The following is an 8067-nucleotide window of genomic DNA, read 5'->3' on the forward strand; positions in this document are numbered from 1 at the left end:
ATTCTCCTGTCTCAGCCTCCTGAGTAGCTGAGATTACAGGTGTACACCACCACAGTCAGCTAAGTTTTGTATTTTCAGTAGGGGCAGGGTTTCGCCATGTTGGCCAGGCTGGTCTTCAACTCCTGACCTCAGGTGATTGGTCCACCTTGGTCTCCCAAAGTTCTGGGATTACAGGCTTGTGTCACGATGCCTGGCCGACATGAACATACTTCTGTGTTACCATTCTTAAATATTAAATTGTTTTATATCCTAATGCCAGTAATGATATAGGATTATATGAAAGTCTTTTAATTTTACCAGATTTACCAACTTAATGCTCAACCTGTATAGTTACAGCCTGTAAAGCAGTTATAGTAATAACAGGTATGGATATACATAATCACATATTTTTAAGTATAAAAGCTTATCTAGACTATTTCTGGTTTCATGGCATAAAGAAGTTGCAAATCACTATATAAACAAGTAGAAAACCAGACAAAATTGTCAAAAACAACTTTTCACAACCCTGGACATTGACAAAAGGCAGAGAAAACATCCAAAAGTGTGTATTCCTCACAAACTCTTATTATTAGCCAGGCATGGTGGCCCACAGCTATAGAGTCCTAGCTACTTGGGAGGCTGAGGTGGAAGGATCACTTGAGCCCAGGAGTTCAAGGCTGCTGTGAGCTATAATCACACCACTGCACTTCAGCCTGGGGGACAGAGCGAGACCCTATCTCTCTAAAAGAAAAAAAAAAAAAAAGAAGAAGAAAAACTGCTATTACTTTGAGTAAGAATTGTAGGAGTACATGGCTTTCTTGCCCAGGCCTTTTCTCATTCTTTGTTCCTCTCTGCTGGTTTGTATGGCAAGAACTAGTTTTTGACCCAATGAGGCTGCCACCAAAAGCAGTAGCATTGCTTTCAGAGGAGGTATAATTGATTTGGGGACAAGGGAATGAAAATTTCCTGTTTTGTTGGCCTAAATGCCAAATGTGGTAGGAAGTGAATGGGGAAAACTGATAACTTTGCTGGCCCAAGGTTGCCATCCTGGTTGGAAGCAAGCAGTGGGCCAACTAGCAAGTTAACAAGGAGATTTTGAAAATGAGAGAGCCCTGAAAGGGCTGAGATAAATTCTTCATGTTTCCCTGGTTGACTGAAAAACTACACTTATGTGCAGGGAATACCCAAGAGAGCCCATCAAGAGTATAAGCCAAGGGATATTTGAGAGCTGACTGTAACATTCAGTACATTCTTTTCCACATGCAAGTTGATCAGAAGAAGGTAGAAGTTTCACAGGCTTAATGTGTCTGATTTCTTACTAGCAACAGTGGAAGCCAACCCAAAGTAGTAAAAAAAAAAAAAAAAATTGAAAAGATAAAGTTAAAAGATGCATACTTCTTATTTTCAAAACTTTCTATAAAACTACAGTAATCAAGACAATGTGGTACTGGCATATAGATGATGGAATATAATTGAGAGCCTAGATACAATAAGATACTATGTCAAGTGAAAGAAAGCATAGGCCCCATATCATATGGTTCAATTTATGTGAAATGTCAATTATAGGCAAATTCATAAAGACAAAAAATAGATTAGTGATTTTCAGGTGTTAGAGGAGGAAGAATCAGGAGTGACTGCTAATAGATAAAAGGTTCCTTTCTGGGATGATGGAGAGGTTCTAAAATTAATGGTGATGGCTGCACAAATTAGTGAATATACTGAAAGCTGAATTGTACACTTTAAAAGGGCAAATTCTGTGACTTGCAAATTATATCTTAACAAAGCTGATACGAAAGAAATAATGGAGGCCCAAAGGCAGTATAATGACAGGTTCAAGGTGCTGAAGGAAAATTCCTGGCAACTAAGGATTATATATCCAGGAAAATAATCCTTCAAAAATAAAAGCAAAACAAAAACATTCACAGGTTAAACTAAAATTAAGAAAATGTGGTGTTAGCAGTACTTTGCTAAATGAAATTCCAAAGAAAGTCCTTGAAACTTGGAAAAAATTACACCAGATAATAGTAAATCCACAGAAAGGAATAATAAATACTGAAAACAATAAGTATGTGGATAAACATGAGACCTGTGAGTATGTGTATGTGCATGTTTAATTTGCTCTTATTTGCTTTTAAAAAGTTGTTTAAAACAACACTGTGTTGTTGACTTTATAACATAGATGCAATATATATTACAACATAACAAAGGATTGAGTAAGAAATGGCTCTATATTGAAACAAAGTTGCTGTTTTACCATAAGCCAGTATGAATCTGAAATAAAATATATAGGGTAAAGAGGTATATCATAATTCTTAATGTAACCATGAAGAAAATAAATGATGTAACCATTAAGAAAATAAATGAAAAACTATTGATAAAATACCAACAGAATGATTAGTAAAGCATTTTTCTTAAACTATAGGGCAGTGAGGAAAAAGCAAAATTGTAAAAAGACACAAGATGTGAGAAATAGTAAAATTGCAGATATAAATTCACCATATCAATAATTACGATAAATGTAAGTAGACTGCTCAAAAGACAGATTGTCAGATTGGGTTTGAAAAAAAAAAGGCTGATTCAAATATATGCTGTCTGCAACAGACAAATTTTAAATTCAGTCTGAAATACATTGAAAGTTATAAGGATGAAAAAAACCGATCATTTGAATAATGAGAGAGCTGGAATATTTATATTAATATTAAACAAAGTATGCATGAAGAGGAGAAATATCGCTAGAGACAAAGACCAACATCTTACATTGGCCTTTGGCAAAATTCAAAATACATTTAGCCCTTCATGCTAAAAACTCACAATAAACTACATATTGATGGAATGTATCTCAAAATAATAAGAGCTATTTATGACAAACCCATAACTAATATCATATTGAATGGGTAAAAACTGGAAGGATTCCCTTTGAAAACCAGCACTAGACAAGGATGCCCTCTCTCATCACTCCTATTCAACATGGTATTGGAAGTTCTGGCCAGGGCAGTCGGTCAAGAGAGAGAAATAAGGGGTATTCAAACAGGAAAAGAGGAAGTCAAATTGTCTCTATTTGCAGATGACATGATTGTATATTTAGAAAACCCCATCATCTCAGCCTAAAATCTCCATAAGCTAATAAGCAAGTTCAGCAAAGTCTCAGGATACAAAATCAGTGTGCAAAAATCACAAACATTCACATACACTAGTAACAGACAGCCAAATCATAAGTGAACTCCCATTCACAACTGCTACAAAGAGAATAAGATACCTAGGAATACAACTTACAAGGGATGTAAAGGACCTCTTCAAGGAGAACTACAAACCCCTGCTCAAGGAAAAAAAAGAGGACACAAAGAAATGGAAAAACATTCCATGCTCATGGATAGGAAGAATCAATATCGTGAAAATGACCATACTGCCCAAAATAATTTATAGATTGAATGCAATCCCCATCCAGCTACTATTGACTTTCTTCACAGAATTGGGAAAAAAAAATATTTTAAATTTCATATGGAACCAAAAAAGAGCCTGCATAGCCAAGACAATCCTAAGCAAAAACAACAAAGCTGGAGGCATCACACTACCTGACTTCAAACTATACTATAAGGCTACAGTAACAAAAACAGCATAACACTGGTACCAAAACAGATATGTAGACCAATGGAACAGAACAGAGGCCTCAGAAATAACACCACACGTCTATAACCATCAGATCTTGACAAACCTGACAAAAGTAAGCAATGGAGAAAGGAGTCCCTATTTAATCAGTGGTGTTGGGAAAACTGGCTAGCCATATGCAGAAAGCTAAAACTGGACCCCTTCTTTAAACCTTATACAAAAATTAACTCAAGATGGATTAAAGATTTAAATGTAAGACCTAAAATCATAAAAACCGTAGAAGAAAACCTAGGCAATGCCATTTAGGACATAGTCATGGGCAAAGACTTCATGACTGAAACACCAAAGCAATGGCAACAAAAGCCAAAATAGACAAATGGGATCTAATTAAACTAAGGAGCTTATGCACAGCAAAAATAAAATATCATCAGAGTGAACAGACAACCTACAGAATGGGAGAAAATTTTGGCAATCTACTCATCTGACAAAGGACTAATATCCAGAATCTACAAAGAACTTAAACAAATTTATAGGAAAAAATCCCATCAAAAAGTGGGCAAAGGATATGAATGGACACCTCTCAAAAGAAGACATTTATGTAGTCAACATACGAAAAAAAGCTCATCATCACTGGTCATTAGAGAGATGCAAATCAAAACCACATTGAGATACCATCTCACACCAGTTAGAATGGCAACTGTTAAAAAGTCAGGAAAACAGATGGAGTACAGGATGCGGAGAAATAGGAGTGCTTTTACACTGTTAGTGGAAGTATAAATTAGTTCAACCATTGTGTGGAAGACAGTATAGCGATTCCTCAAGGATCTAGAACCAGAAATACCATTTGACCCAGCAATCCCATTACCAGGTATATACCCAAAGGATTATAAATCATTCTGTTATAAAGACACACACACATGTATGTTTATTGCAGCACTGTTAACAATAACAAAGACTTAGAACCAACCCAAATGCCCATCAGTAATAGACTGTTTAAAGAAAACGTGGCACATGTACACCATGGAATACTACGCAGCCATAAAAAAGATAAGTTCATGTCCTTTGCAGAAACATGGATGGAGCTGGAAACCTTCGTTCTCAGCAAACTTAACACAAGAACAGAAAACCAAACACCACATGTTCTCACTCATAAGTGGGAGTTGAACAATGAGAACACATGGACACAGAGAGGGGAATATCATACACTGGGGCCTACTGGGGGGTGAGAGGCTAGGGGAGGGATAGCATTAGGATAATTACCTAATGTAGATGACAGGTTGATGGGTGCATCAAACCACTGTGGCATGTGTATGCCCTTGTAACAAACCTGCACGTTCTGCACATGTACCCCAAAACTTGAAGTATAATAAAAAACATTTTTGTGTCTTTCCTACTAATTTTCCTGTTTTCAGTTTTACTGATTTCCATTCTGATTCATTCCATTTCATTATTTCCTTCCTTCTACTTACTTTGATTCTGATATGCTCTTCTTCTAGTTTCTTGGGCTGAAAGCTCAAATAACTGATTTTAAGATTCTTTCCAATGTAAGCATTTAAAGCTATACATTTCTAAGTACTTATTTATGTAGTCATTCCTTGATATCCGTGGAGAATTGGTTCTGGGAGCCCCTAGAAATACCAAAGTATGCAGAAGCTCAAAAGAAAACTTGATAATTGTTTAGCTAGATTAACCAAGAAAAAAACAGGTAACACAAATTATCAAAATCTGGCATTAAAACAAGTGGTCATCACTACAGACCTTAAGAAGCTTAAAATTATTATAAGGGATTGTAAACAATTGATTGTCAGTCAACAAGTTAGATGAAATGAACACATTTTTAGAAAGACACAAATCATAGAAACTGACTCAAAAATAGAATATCCAACTAGAACTTAAGAAATCAAATTACTAATTAAATTATTTTCCTAAAGAAAATCCCCGACACTTATATGGCTTCACTGGTGAATTCTGTCAAACATACAAGTAAAGTATAATGTAAATCCTGCAAAAGCCCTTTCAGAAAATGGAGGAGAAAACACTTCTCTACACAGTTTCCAAGGCCAGTGTTACTCCGATAGCAAAAGTGCACGAGAAAACCTTGTCCACAAGAAATGCAAACTGCGATCCAGTCTCATGGAGATAAATGTAAAAATCCTTAACAAGATACTGACAAACCAAATCCAGCAACATACAAAAAGGATTATACTCCACAACAAAGAAGGTTTATACCAGGAATGTATGGTTGATTTGACATCAGAAAATTATTTGATGTAATACACCATATGAATAAATTCAAGTTTAAAATTTATGTAATTATCTCAAAAGATATACAAAATGCATTTGACAAAGTCCAGCACCCATTCACAATAAAAACACTGAATAAACAAGGAATAAAAGTAAACTTCCTCACCTTCATAAAGAGCATCAATAAAGAACCTACCATTGACATTATGCTGAATGGTGAAAAAACTGAATACTACTTTCCCTACTCAAGATTGGGGAATAAGGCAAGAATGTCTTCTCTCAGCACTTGTATTCAACACTGTTCTGTAGGTCCTAGCCAGTTAAGTAAGGCAAGAAAACAAGGTAAAAAGGTACCTATACCATAAAGGAGTAAGAAAAAAATTTTTATTCCTTAATTGTATCATCTTGTAGGTAACATACTCTTTGATATCTACAAGAAACAAACAACTGGATCATACGTGACTTTAGCAAGGTCATGAGGTGTAAGAGCAACATAGAAAAATAAATTGTTCATATACTGGGAATGAGTGCTCCAAAAATTGAGAAAACAGCTTCATCCATAATAGCACCAAACGTGTACATTTGTGTGTGTGTTCATGTGTAAACACAGAGGAATAAATTTAACAAAAGAAATGCAAGACCTGTGCATTTGAAATGATAAAACATTGATGAGAGAAATTGAGGAGACCTAAGTAAATGGAGTGATGTACCATTATAATGCGTTGGAAAACTCAGTATTGTTAGCATGTTACTTCTCTCCAAATTAATCTATAGCTTCAATGCAAAATTAAAGTTCCAGCAGGCTTTTGTGTAAAAGTTGAAAAGCTAATTGTGAAATTGATATGGAAATCCAAGGGACTTTTTTTTTTTTTTTTTTTTTTGAGACAGAGTCTCTCCTGTCACCCAGACTGGAGTGCAATGGTGTGATCTCGCCTCACTGCAACATCCGCCTCCCAGGTTCAAGCAATTCTCCTGCCTCAGCCTCCCAGGTAGCTGAAAGTACAGGTGCACACCACCATGCCCAGATAATTTTTGTATTTTTAGTAGAGACAGGTATCACCATGTCAGCCAGGATGGTCTCTGTCTCTTGACCCTGTGATCCGCCCAGGCTGGAGTGCAATGGTGCAATCTTAGCTCACTGTAACCTCCACCTCCCAGGTTCAAGTGATTCTCCTGCCTCAGCCTTCCAAGTAGCCTCCTGCCACCACACCTGGCTAATTGTTTGTATTTTTAGTAGAGATGGGGTTTCACCATGTTGGCCAGGCTGGTCTCAAACTTCTGACCCCAAGTGATCCACCCACCTTGGTCTCCCAAAGTGTTGGGATTACAGGCATGAGCCATTGCACCTGGCACAATCCAAAAGACATTTAAGAGCCAAAATAATTTTGAAAAAAAACAAAATTGGAAAGCTTACCTAGTTTCAAAACTTACTGTAAAGCCATAGTAATTAAGACAATGTATTGATATAATAATAGACATATAGGCTGGGCGCAGTGGCTCACGCCTGTAATCCCAACACTTTGGGAGACTGAGGTGGGCAGATCACAAAGTTAAGAGATTGAGACCATCCTGGCCAACATGATGAAACACCATCTCTACTGAAATACAAAAAAATAGCCTTACATGGTGGGCATGCCTGTAGTCCCAGATACTTGGGAGGCTGAGGCAGGGGAATCGCTTGAACACCCATGAGGCGGAGATTGCAATGAGCCAAGATGGCACCACTGCACTCCAGCCTGGAGATAGAGCAGGACTCTGTCTCAAAAACAAAATAATAATAATAAACATATAGATGAGTGAAACAGAAATAAACCTATACACATATGATCAATTGCTTTGGTACAGAAGTGCCAAGTAATTCAATAGGAAAAAGAATCATGTTTTCAACAAATAGTGCTAAAATGGTGGGATATATGTGGGTAAAACAAAAAATTAACTTAGATCTTTATGTCGGTCATACACAAAAATTAAAGTGGACTTTAAATTTGACTGTAAGGTCTAAAACTATAAAACTTCCAAGTAAAATGTGAGAAAATATTTACATTATTAGGGAAAGATTTCTTAGATATGATACCAAAAGTATAACCCATAAAAGGAAAAAAAATGATCATTTGACTCCAAAATAAAAGACTTGCTTTTCAAAATTCATTATTAAGAAAATGAAAATACAAACTATAGATTATGAGAAAATGCCACTTTGGAAAACAGTTTGGCATTTTCTTTTTTTTTTTTTTTTTT

At 36.1% G+C, this 8067-nt stretch overlaps 1 protein-coding gene across 3 annotated transcripts in view; it reads left to right on the forward strand.

Annotated features, from left to right (window-relative positions):
• Positions 1 to 8067, forward strand: part of ADAD1 (adenosine deaminase domain containing 1) — a 72294-nt gene that overhangs the window by 62511 nt on the left and 1716 nt on the right. The window lies entirely within an intron of this gene.

The sequence above is a fragment of the Cebus imitator genome, unplaced genomic scaffold (genome assembly GCF_001604975.1).
Source record: "Cebus imitator isolate Cc_AM_T3 unplaced genomic scaffold, Cebus_imitator-1.0 Scaffold824, whole genome shotgun sequence".
NCBI lineage: Eukaryota > Metazoa > Chordata > Mammalia > Primates > Cebidae > Cebus > Cebus imitator.